The sequence below is a fragment of the Triticum urartu genome, chromosome 4A (genome assembly GCF_056163025.1).
Source record: "Triticum urartu cultivar PI428250 chromosome 4A, HENAU_Tu73, whole genome shotgun sequence".
NCBI classification, from domain to species: domain Eukaryota; kingdom Viridiplantae; phylum Streptophyta; class Magnoliopsida; order Poales; family Poaceae; genus Triticum; species Triticum urartu.
In genome coordinates, this window is record NC_141876.1 from 353,235,440 (window position 1) to 353,248,836 (window position 13,397).

Consider the following 13,397-nt stretch of genomic DNA (forward strand, 5'->3'; position numbering starts at 1 on the left):
CCGCACTGCAGAAAAAGAACCAACTCAATCAAAGGTTTACCCCAGCCATCAAATTAAAATGTATAGTATAGCAAACTAAAATATGTTTAGAATTAAAGTTATACTACTTCACACTATAGTGAACACAGTTCATCAAAAGATTTTTTTCTTTTGCTCTAACACAGGAACAATCACCATTTGACAATATTTCACTGATTGTTCGACATTAAAGAGGTCTACAAATCAATACAAATTGGTAGTACACATTTTGTCACACCTGTTTGCACAAAATGTTTGTATAAGGGTAATGGTATTGGGTAGTTGGATGCAAGGAAATTTATGGGCATGATCCTCTCATAATTTACTTACTATAAACTCATCTTGTCTCTTGGTGAAGGGTTTATTTAGTTCTAAAATTTTAAAACAGAGGAATACATGTCCTTTGGACCACCCCAAAACAAAGGAATACATGTCCTAGAGCTCGAGCTGTTAATTCATCAGCTTTGCTGGATGAAGGCTGAAATTGTAGTAGGAATCATAGCCCATGTAGAAAATGACACTGATATAAAGTGCACAAAGTTATTTACAGATTGTGTAAGTTCATTGCCGTGGCAAAGAATTCAATGGGCCACCGTGCTGATTTTCAGCTGTGGTTTTCACCATGATGAAGTCCAAATTATCTACTCAAGCTGCTGTTGATTTATTAGTTTATATCTTTTTGGGAAGCTGAAGCTAGCAGGACCAACAACTCATGTATCATACCTCTAGATCTAGATAGGCTGAAACCTAAAGTGAAAAAGTTCACCCAGCAGGGAGATGAATCCCAGAAGCATATGCTCTGTATCATACCTCTATATATAAATAGGATGAAACCTAAAGGGAAAAAGTTCACCCCAAATTATGAAGGGGTAAATTGCAAATCAAAATATTTAGTCAACAAATTCTGAAGAAGAGAGAAAGGATTTCTGCCAGAGACATACCGCTCGCTCCTGGCTGACGTTGATGTAGGGAAAGAATGGGGGCTTGTCCGGTGCTGCAAGTGCGGGCAGCGACTGGCTCGTCCGTGCGGTGGCTGGATTGTTGGCTTGGCAATGGTGGGCAGAGGCTGGCTTGTTGACGCAGCAAGGGCGCCCGGCAGCAAGGCAAGAGGCTGAGATGGACCACCCCGCCGGATCTAACCACCCTCACCCAGGCAGTCGTCAGTGGCACTGGCGGCGGCGGCGATGATGGTCGACGGGATCTGGAAGATTGAGAATCGAGGAAAAGAAAGTCTCTAGTCTCCACTACTTTTTTACGGCAAGCAACATAACTCAAAATACATTACCATGTGTACAATGGCACCCACACGTATCCTCACAGTTTTATTTTCTTGAGTTGGTCTGACCGACATGTGGACTAACGAATGGGCATGTATGCTACATCAGCAGGAGCACAATCCGTGACAGTCCGGATGGTGTATATTAAAAAATGCTTGGCCCGACTAAGCCCACTTGGTCAATCCATGATAGTTTCTGTGATGGTTGCCCGACATCCGTCATCAAGGGCCTGTTGTTTTCGGGCCCAACCGCGGCTTACAAATCGGTGACGGTACTCATGACGGGTCTAGGTTTTCCGTCATAATTCGTGACGCCCTCCAGGAATGTCAGCACAAATCCGTCATGGATTAACAGGTTTCTTGTAGTGCGCCCTGCTGCAAGAAGAGCCACCATCCATAGTAGAGCTTGTCCTGGGTGGGTGAGATGAGCAAGGCTCCAGCCCCCGCGCCCTGACGCGCAAAGGCGCCATCGAAGTACATGACCCAGCCGTCTGATGCCTCGCTTCCTGATGAGAGTGGGCGGTCCTTGCCTGCTTCGGGGCTAGGAACGTCGGTCCATTCCGCCACGAAGTCGGCCAGTGAGGAACCCTTGATGACTTTGGTGGTGCTGGACTCCAACTGGAACGCCTGCAATTCGATGTTCCACTCAGCGACTCCCCCCACAGCATTGGGGCTCCGGTGCATACTTTTCAGGGGGTAGGCTGAGACAACCTTGATGGGGTGGCCTTGGAAGTAGTGGCGCAGCTTGCGGGAGGCGACAAAGAGTGCGAGCAAGAGCTTCTACAGCATGGGGTAGCGCGCCCGCGCGTCACATAGTACCGTGCTGACGAAGTACACTGGGTGCTCGACGAGGGTGGAAGTGTTGGTGGAGTCTTGCACCTCCCGAGGCTGGGGGCCTTAGGAGCTTGGTCGCTTGTCGGGGCAGCTGCAGCCTCAGGAGCATCGTCCTGAGGGGCCTGGTCATCTGCTGGTGCCGCCAAGGCCTTAGGCGCATCGCCCTGAAGCTGTGTTGCCTTGCCCTGTCGTGGGGCGTTGCTCGGCAGGCCCTTGGCTTGGTGCTCCTCCCGGACCGCCGCTGCGTTGCGCTGGCGGAGTGTGGCATGGCGGCTAGGTAAAGCACCAAGGGCTCAAGAGGGCGTGGCGCCACCATCATTGGTGGGCTAGTCAGGTATCTCTTGAGGTCTTGAAATGCCGCGTCATCCTCCAGAGTCCACTCGAACGGGCCCTTCCTTTTCATCAGCTTGAAGAACGGGAGGGTGCGCTCCCCCAGCTTGGAGATGAAACGCCCCAGGGAGGTTACACAGCCCGCCAGTTTTCGCATCTCCTTGAGAGTCTGTGGTGGTCTCATCTCTTCTACCGCCTTGACCTTCTCTGGATTTGCCTCAATTCCCCTATGTGACACCAGAAAACCTAGCAACTTGCCGGTGGGAACGGCAAACACACATTTCTCTGGGTTGAGCCGCGCGCAAAACTGGGAAATGTTTCTTCTAGGTCCTTGACAAGGGTCCTTGCCTCCCGAGACTTCACTACTATGTCATCGACATATGCCTCAGCGTTCCTCCTGAGCTGCTGGCCCAGGGTGATGTGCATCAGCCGCTGGAAGGTCGCCCCGGCATTGCGCAAGCTAGACGGCATGCAAATGTAGTAGTACACCCTGCATAGGGTCAGGAAGGCCGTCTTCTCAACATCTTGTACCGCCATCTTGATTTCATGATAGCCCGAGAAGGCGTCAAGGAAGCACAACAGGCCACACTCGGCGATGGAGTCGATGATCCGATCGATGCACGGGAGTGGAAAGGGGTCTTGATGGCAAGCCTTATTGAGGTTGGTGAAGTCGACGCACATGCGTTCCTTCCCACCTTTCTTGGGGACGATGACCAGGTTCGCCAGGCATTCCGGGTACCGCAACTCCTGAATGACACCATCTTCTTGTAGTTTGCGGGTTTCCGGGACGATGAAAGGCTGCTTCTCCGTGGTTTGCCGCCGCGCCTTCTGCTTCACTGGGCGCACGTTGGGGCACACCCTCAGGTGGTGCTTGATTACCCCCCTCGGGATCCTGACCAGATCCTTGGGTTCCCAGGCGAACACCTCCTTGTTTGCGTGCAAGAAATCGACCAACGCCCTTTCCTAATATAGAGGAAGGTCGGCGCCTATGGTGAAGGTGGCGCCGGATGCCTCGTCTTTGTCAACCAGCAACTGCTTCGTCTTGGCACGATCTTGAGAGAACATCTTCTTCTTTGCTGGCGCAGCTCCTAGGGCCTCTAGGGCCCCTTCCTCGGCCGGGCGCGCTGCCTCTGCGGCCCTGAAGGCGAGCTTGATAGCCGTCAGGGCTTCCTTGGTGTCACCGGCCACAGTGAGTTGCCTCCATGAACTTGGCCAGGGCTGGGTACCCGAGGATGATGTTGTACGGGAGGTTGATGCAGGCGATGTCGAAGTCGATGAGCTAGGTGAGGTAGTTATTGTGGGTGCTGAAGGTGACGGGGAGGCAGATCTGCCCTAGGGGTAGGTTGAGCCGTTGACGACTCCGGAGAAGGGCTTGGTGGGCAGAGCCGGTCGTGTGGCACATGAAGCAAGCCAAAAGCTTCCACCGAGAGTATGTTGAGGCTAGCCCTGCCATTGATGAGGGTCTTGGTAACTGCCACATTGCAGATGGTGGGGATGCAGAGCATCGGGAATACGCCGGTGCCCGCGGTGGTCGATGGGTGGTCTCTTGAGTCAAAGGTGAGGTCAGCCTTGGGTGCCACTCATCCCGGAGGAGTTCCCTAATGCATGTGGGCGACGCCCATCTGACGGAAGAACTACTTGACATGGCGGTCCGAGGGCGGCGCCTGCGAGGCATAGAGGAGAGCTGCAACGGCCTGGGGTGTTGGTGCCGCGAAGCGCGCAATGAAGAGGCCGCGTAGTTCCTCCCAGGAAGCCACAAAAGATCATGGTAGATTGAGAAGGCAGGCATGCGGTGCGCCTGCGAGGGCCATGGGAAACCAGATGGCCATGACCTTGTCATCGCCACCAGCCTCCACAATAGCTCCCTTGTACACATGAAGAAAGGTTGTCGGGTCGGCATCTCCGTCCTGAACTAGGGCGGCCACTGCACCCGCTGGAGGGTGGGAGTGAAGGCTCGGAGACCCTCGGCTCATGCGAGGGCACGTGTCGGTCCAGTCGATGGAGAAGCGTCCGCCATGAGAGCCGAACAACAGAGCATGGAGGATGGAGCGGCAGATCTCCGATGCACCCCTACCTGGCCCGCCAAATGTCGGATTCGGGGGTTCTATAGACTCTTGAGAGGTTCGAACACTAGCGTGCGTGTGAAGAACTCATCCTCCCCAACCTGCCTACTCGCCGATCCCACGGCCTAGCTCGACGAACCAAATGGACAAGAGACACAACAGTTTACCTAGGTTCGGGCCACCTTGCGGTGTAAAACCCTACTCATGTTTTGTGGTGGATTGGACTCGAGGGGCCGAGGATGGACTAGTACAGTGGAGAACGACCTCAGGAGGGGAGGTGTTCTTGCGATTGATGTGTTGGTCGATGTGAGAATGATCTGAATGATCCGTCCCCCTCTATGCTCCAATTTATAGTGGCCTGGATCCTCTTCTCAAATGCAAGGCGGGAAGGGATCCCACAATGGCCAAGTTTGAAGGGAGACAACTAGTACATGCTATCGTGACAAAAGTAGTCTTCGCGTGCAAAAGCTCCTTGCTGTGACACCGCGGTGGGCTCCGTGATGACCTCCGTCCTATCATCCTGGCGGTCTTGGTCTTGTTGCACCGAAATGGAAACCTTTGCTTGATTCCTCAGGACTCTGCGCCTGCGCTTGCCTCCTTAGCACCAAAGAGGAAACTGGTACACTGCACCCGCTGGCGGCCTTGGTTGTCATGGATCACGTCATCCGAACCTCACGAGGTACACCTTGCATAGATATCTGCGCTCCTCGGGAGCCAGCCTAGGGAGGCCGCCCCCAGGTTGGTCTTGGTGTCGTCTGCTTCACGAGGCTTGGCCCCTCGTGAGGGTCTTGAGTTGTCGATGTTGAAGCTGGGTCATACTGGGCCGTATGAAAGAGCCACGACATGGGCTGCAGGTAGGCAAGTCTGGGTACCCCCGTTCCGAGAACACCGACATGGGCAGGCAGATGAAGGTGTGTGCGATATACAGCAAACGGTTCACTCGGATGAACTGTTTATGATTAGGCAACACAAAAGAAATGGTCAGCCAGATCAAGGTCTGTGCGATATATGGCATGCGGTTCACTCGACCTTGTCGTCAGTGTGTGACCTCTATGGCTACCGTTCGGTCCGCACTAGCCTCTTCGTGTACCATGGCAACCGTCCACCACCTCTTCGCCTTTCCCTCTCCATATGGAACTGCTGCCGCATGCTCTTCCTCCCTCCATTTGCCTTCACCCTTCCTTCTGCCATTGTTTGATTGTCTTCTCCAAGGAGGGAACAGGCCGGAAACGACCCCGATATTCTTGCCCCGATCTGAAAGATGACATGGAGAAACTCACTGATCAGTGCGACATCATCACCTCGGCTAGCATGGCAGGTTCATTCATGTCCATTCTCAACTCAACAAATAACATCATTGCAAAGAACCCAAGGGTTCACGAGATGTTCGATCTCCCCTATCTTGTTCGCCATGATGCTGGTCCCCGGCATGGGGACGATGGAAGCATCGCCTTGTGCAAGTTGATGCCGCTTGATAATGATACATGTGTTGTTACAATGCCATTGCTTGAGGACAAGGCTTGGGAAGGCACAAATGGAGAATGGGATGTTTATATTGGGTATAACTACGAGTGGGAACTTGTGAATGTGTACACTCGTCACCGGGTTCCACTTCCAAAATCATAGACTGCCCTGAGGTTGAGCACACAGATGATCTATGTACCTTCAAATACGATCATGGTGACTGTCATCTACGAAAGATAGCAATTTGTTGAGTTCCCAACCGCTCTTGGGATTACATGAGCTGTGAAGTTGTTGCTAACTTTGACAAGCTTGTTGTCGTCATTACTTCCACGCCTTGATGGATATTGCTCAAAAATCAATTTTTGTACACAAATGAGTAATGTGATGCAATTCAATACGAGGGTCTCGTGTTTGCTGCCACCACTCGTGGCACTGTTTTTGCATGGAATCCTTATGGTTTTGGTACGTTTGTCTTCCACCATAATTACAATTGTTTCATCCACATGCATGCGGGTTAGCTAGTTTCCCTTTACAAATTAACCTTCTTGTGTTTCCAAGTTCTTGTGAACATTCCACCACCTATAATTGAAATTTTTTTATAACCAAGGGGGAGATGACGATGGTGATGATCACGAGCAGGAGAACGAGCAGGACCTATATACTCAGTGGCGCCTGGCAACTTATTCCGATGGATTACCTCTTCTTGTATGTATACAGGGCACTGTTGATGTTACTAACAAAGCAGGTGTTGTCTCCCATGGTCACACTCTCTGGACCTATCACAACATCCATTGCAGGGTATTCGGGATGGATACTAGTGTGCTAGCGCCAACACCTTCTCCCTGGTTCAGTATTGATAGTCTTGGAGAAAACTAGCTCTTCCTTGGACAAAACTATCCAATGATGGTGAAAGGCGATCCAGCTGCTGTTGACACAACGTTACTACAATTTATGAGAAGCAACTATATCTATACCTCAGACATTGCTATGGTTCCCTACCCTGGCTATCACAATATGCGTCCTGATATAGGCCACTTCAGCCTGGATGATCAATTCTGCGTTGGTCTTGAGATTAACAATAGCTGGCCCTTTCCCAGAGAATCAGTTATGGTTCAAAGCAAGCGTTTCCAATGCCAAGGATTGGTTGAGCTGAAGTTCATTTCATCACGTTGTTATTTCTTGCTTGAGAAAAACTTTAGTATTTACTGGAATGTTTTGTTGGAAATAATTTATAATCCAACATGTATCATTGTTGTCGTTGTGTGTTGATGACTTGTTGTATGTAATGAATGGTACATTTGCATATGTGTCCCGTCAACTCAGGCCTGCTCGCACGGAACACGGGTTGCGTGGCGGCATCACTACAAAAAAATACACTTCCGTGATGATACGTGTTTGTCACAGTAGGTCACGTTTTCTGTCATGCATGTACATCCATGATGATTTTATGACAAAATCAAGATAGTCATACATGTGCTGTCATAGAAGTGTTCCATGACATTTCGAAAATTATCATCACAGAAGTGTCCACTTCCAGGACGATAAATCACGCGTCATAGAAGTGCTTTCGTCAAGGGTAACCGACACATGGCATTCACCATAACGGGTTACCGTTAAGCTATCGGGTTCCGGTTTGGGTTCTATAACCCGGTAACAGCGCTAACCAATGGGGATTTTCCACGTGTAAAATTCTCATTCGCCAGCAGATCCATGTGTCTGCCCGACGTTCGAACATTTGTCATCCAGCGAATGGATGGAATGGGCCTATGATACGTCGACATGTGTCTCGGCCCAACAGTACCCATTCAGGTTAAAAGGTCGGGCTTGTCAAAATAAGTCGGCTGGCCCATTAGTGGCCTACTTGAGTCAGGCCCATTCACAAGCACGACCCATACAAAGTTACACAGAATCAGCCCATCAAAGGCCCATTCTAGATTTGACAATTTCTAGCCCATCGTTAGTTTCAGCCTGTTAACAGCCCGCTACGTCTTTGCGCCCAATTAGGGCCCGAGCTTCTTTCGGCCCATTAGCAGCCCATCGTCAGTTCCAGCCCGTTAACCGCCCGGAACTTCTTTCGGCCTTTTCTCAGCCCATTCTGCAGTTGGGCCAATTCTAGCCCGTTGTGACTTTAGGCCTGTTCTCGGCCCATTCAGTAAATGGGCCAATTCCTAGCCCATTTTGTCTGTCGGCTTGTTAACGGCCCGCACAACAGTTGGGCCTTTGACTTTGGGTCCATTAGGGGCACACATTCTGCAGGGTAAAAATTTCATCCCGGCGCGACTTTCGGCCTGTTAAAAGCCTAGTTTGCAAATTGGGCCTCCTCTGCCCATAACACTTTCGGCCTCTTACTGGCCCGTAAAGTAAAAGGGCCGAGACAAAATTGACATTTTTTTAGCCTGCTAGAGGCCCGCGGGCCATTTCCATTTATACGGCCCTATCGAGCTTTTGGCCTATTAACGGCCTGCTGAGAGCCGTTGTTATGGTGGGCCATATCATTTGGTATCCACTAAATATTATTTTGACCGGCCCAATTAAGGCCCGCTTTGACTACACATGTTTGTTCGTTTGTATGGCGTCCAAGAAATGTTTGGGCGTGTTGGCCCCCGTTTCAACGATATAGCATATTCAAGAATTATCTGTACTCTATACTCTCGCCTCTAAAAAAATACACTATACAATAAAAAGACTAAGGCATAGAAACGTAGAATAATCCTACACTATACAATAAAGAAATTACAGCCGAATATACCCGCTAGGCATTGTAGTTTGGCACCAGTGATAATAAAGCGTACACAAACAACAAATTACATACACTGGACAAATAAAGCTCATACATCATGGACACGCATCAATATAACTTACCATTTGAACTATAATCTCTTCAGAAAATAGGATTGGCTGGATTCAGATAGAACAAAGTTCAGTCTGCAAAATCTCCAATTCCTTCATGGTTACCTCAGTGTCTTCCATTTTTTGGACTCCTGCATCTAATACATGCATATCTAGTATCAACTTGTTGATTGTACCGTGAGAATCATGTACACGTTGTCTTGCCACCTCTAGTTGATGCTCGAGAACATCAGCACATTCCAATTCCAATCCATAATCATTTGGTAACGGTCATGCCGCACTGCTCGCAGATCTTTGTGTTGATGTCACTTCATCCTCAAATGTTTTTGTAAGTACACATGACTAGGGCAAAAATATAGTTACAATAGTGAAGCGAGCAAGACAAAATATTTTGTACATGGAAAAACATGACTAACAATGATGTACATGTCTTGAAGCAGAAGCAGCTGATTTTTTAAAAATTACAAAAATGGTAGTTTGTGTAGCCCGCATACAGAAATCTCTCCTAGCTCACTAGAGGAGCATGATGTTGGGGCCAAATCCAAAACACAGACAAGTTACAAATTTAGATAGCAGGTTGCGTATAAATAAGCAAGTAGTTGGGTATTCAGTAGGTCAATTAAAGTCTTAGGGAGCATAATGAATAGCAGAGGGATTCATACAATCCTACTACAGCAAGCAAGACTATGCAATCATTAGCCTAGTATAAACTAGATGGTGAGACTCATGCAGTAATAGTTGGTTAATAGACTTCAAAGCTTCAGGCACACTTTGCCGGAGTAATTAAATGGTAAGGCCTTTAATTATGTCAACTAATAGTTATACAGGTACCCAACATCAGGCATCATTGTTTGGGCATCCCATTAAGCGAGGACAAACAAAGCAATTGAAAAGGGCAAATTAACTATTCCTAAAACAAACAAGCAATTGAACTATTGATTTGGATATAGTGACTTACCTTAACAGGTTGAACAGGCTCGGCGCTGCTCCTCCCTCTCTTGCAAGGCTCCTTCCTAACACCTTGTACTTGGAAATCCTCAATCTTATCTTCATTGCACCCCCTCTGCAAGATGACACAAACTAGTTACTCGTCTCCTTGGAAGATAAATGTGCATACTTTCCAGTCTATGAACAACACAAAAAGATAAGATTATAACAAAACAACACCACATAATGAAACATGCCACATCTCTTGCACTTGCACACACTGAAATGAGCATTTACTATGTGTGCACTATGTAAAAACCAGGAATACCTTCAAACTGGATTTCCAGGTACTCTTAGAGAGCCTACTTTAGTGTACAGCCAAACCTTTATGTCACCTATGAGTTAGACAAGCCCCCCACTACATCATCCCTTAGTGTTTAAATCATTGACAAGCTCTTTAGAGTGTTAGGTCAAGAACAACAAGTAATCAATGCAAACAATCCTAGTTTGGTTGGCTGATACAAACAAGCAATTGAACAGATGTGTGAGCAAATCTTAGATATCAAGAAAAGAAGCAAAGAAGGAGGCTAAAAGACCATCACTTGACTGACCAGATTTAAGGGGCATTTAAACATCACGTGCAACAAACGAACTAACATAAACATTGCATATTCCATATTCTACAATGGAATGCACATGTATTAGGTTTTGCCATGTATGATGATGCCTAATGTATATTATAGCAGGCATGAGTGATTCATCATTTCACTATTCCGCCTTTTCAGAGCTTATGGTCAAAATAAGCCATAAAATATGTAAAGAAGTCATTTTTGAGTTATGGGCTTGGGCTTAACTTATTTCACTTTGGAGGGGGGTGTATCGTGTAGAAGCTCACTAAAAAATGAAGGGAAGGGGAATAGTGAAATGACTTTGTTGTCTGCCTATATTACACTCAAAATGCCACTGCTTATACCCGCATCACACCTGACCCTCAAGTAAAAACAAACACGCAAGCGTTCATTTCCCTGCCCGCTTGCATCTCCTATCCCCTTTCTCTCTACCTCGATCCCCTGCCTGCAGCGCTAGGGTTCCTCCAGCGAGCCGTCACCACTCGGGCCATTTGGCCTACTCCTCGATGATGCTCTCTCCAGCTAGGCTACATGGCAGGAGGGTAGGGCCAAATCTCCCCGGATGCTCCTTCCTCCGGCGCCGCCCCTTATTCCTATGGTCTACAACAGCTGCTCCACTGTGGTCCGTCCAACACACTACTCCAGCGGGTGCCGAATAACTACGATCGATGCCACACTGTGGTAGAAGAATCCCATTCCCGCTCCCTCCTCCTAGGGCGTGGCCTTGAGGTGTTGTTGAAGGATAAGCTAATCCAACAAGGTGAGGATCTCCTCTCATTTTTTTGCCAAATTTTCATTCTGATCCGCTATACGATGAATTGCTATGAGCTGCATTTGTTGCTGCAATATGATGCATTTCTATGAGCTGCTCCTGCTATTGTTATATGATGAATTGCTATAACCTGCTCCTACTGGTACTATATGATGAATTGCTATGAGCTTCTACTGCTATATGATGATTTGCTATGAGCTTTTGCTGCTGCTATATGATGAGTTGCTATAAGCTGCTCCTGCTCCTGCTATATGATGAATTGCTATGAGCTGCTCCTGTTGCTTCTATATGATGAATTGCTATGAGCTGCTGCTGGTATATCATGAATTGCAAACTGCTGCTGCTTCTGCTATATGATGAGTTCCTATGAGCTGTTGCTACTGTTATATGATGCTTTCAGGTGGTGTTGTTATATGATAATAACCAGCCACTTGAACATTCAAATTTTGATAAATAATTGTTCTTCATTTAAATTTGGGTCATGCGTTCTTTGTTTAAATTAGGCAATGGGATTTCTATGGAAGACATTGACCAAAGTAGATTGTGCCAAGTAGATGGTATCTTTGTATTTGCATTTTGACCAAATATTGATGGTATGTTTTCCAATCATATTAATTACAGCACCGGGTTCAACTTGTGATGTTGGCAAGTCAAATTAATTTTCATATGGGCAGCAAAATGACAAAATATAATGCTGGGGTGGAATGATGCGCCTATAGCACCTCCATTGCCTCAGGAAAATAACATAGGAGGTGCTGGATGGGGAAATGCAGTCTGGGGGACAATGAAGATGAACATCAACAGCCGCCACAACCTGCTGGGTGGGGAAATGTTGTTCCTGAGCAGGATCAGGTTTCTATTGTCATTGATCAGTCGGAGGGCTCAAGGTGTGTGGAACAACAAGTGGAAATTCAGTTTGAGGAGCAAAATCAATTGCGGCCGGTTCAGCAAATGCAGAACAACGTGCAGCAGGTTGTTGAGGAAAATCCTTTGGTAGTTGTTCCTTATCAACCTCCTGTCGTTCAACAGCACCAGATATTCATTGGCATGGCAAGGATTGTGGCTGGGCCACCTCTTCCTCCAGAGATGATCTGGAAGAGATCTTTTGAAAATCTGTTACCTGAATTTACTCTCAAGGAGGTGCCTCGTCCTATCTTCTTCAAGCCACTTGGGACAGTGACATACTCCAAGCGCACATGGACAATTGCTTTCGATGATTCACATAGGATGTCTTCTTTGGTGCCCCGCTTGCCCAGTAATCTTACAGTTAGGAAGCCTATGGTGGCCAAATGATGAGTTGCCAGAGCTCTTTTTGTAAGTCCTTCTGATGAGGTTCTCAGTGTTAATGATAATGCCGTGTCTGATTTTGCTGGGACTGGAGAGATGCACCCTGAAGATGTTGTGGTTGGCAGCATGCAGGAGAACTCCTCTTCTGTGGTTTTTTCTTCTGTACAGGCCAATGACATGAAACAGACAAGAAGAAGGAATATTGTGGACCCTTTAGTGGATACTTCTGTATGGTGATGTACAAGAAGCGCGGCAAAACGGGATGGGTTCAAATAAATGACTTTTGAGCAACTTTCCCTCCAGCCCACCAAAAGGCGTCCTCGGTCGAAGCCCATACAAGCGAAGGCCCAGCCCACCCCTGACGATGCAGGTGATGCTGGCAAGTCTGAAGATGCCCCTCCACCCACGCCTCTCAACGTGCTACAAGCAATTGGAGCGAAGCTGGAGATTCACCCCAACCTACTATCCAAGGAGAAGCTTACGGCTAATCCCAAGGACTCCTCCTCCTCCAGTGGTGTTTAAATGTTGCAGTTTAAAACTTTAGCTAGGTGTAGCGAGCCTTTTAAATTTGTTGTCATCTATGACATTCTAAACTTTATGCTGCGCGGTCTGAACTGGATGCATTTTGTTTCTTATGGTGTGGGATGTATGACATTGTATGTCATGCAGTTGTTGATATTTCGCTTTTGGTTATCTCATGAATCAAAGGTCTACGTAATTGGAAGGTGCTCTGTTGGAATGTTCGTGGTCTAAATTCTGAAACACGACATCGCTCTGTTAGAGAGAAAATTTCTGAATGTCAGTGTGTGGTTGCTTGTTTGCCAGAAACTAAGTTGTCAGATTGCCCTTGTTCATTAATTAAGAGCATTTGTCCTATGGGTTTTGATCAGTTCATTGAATCACCCTCGAGAGGAGCCTCGGGTGGTATTTTGATAGTATGGCGTTCA

The 13,397-nt window shown here is 47.7% G+C and overlaps 1 pseudogene; it reads left to right on the forward strand.

Annotated features, from left to right (window-relative positions):
- The first annotated feature begins 11,854 nt into the window (after positions 1 to 11,854).
- On the forward strand, positions 11,855 to 12,972 carry LOC147975840 (uncharacterized; annotated as a pseudogene).
- Positions 12,973 to 13,397: the final 425 nt, after the last annotated feature.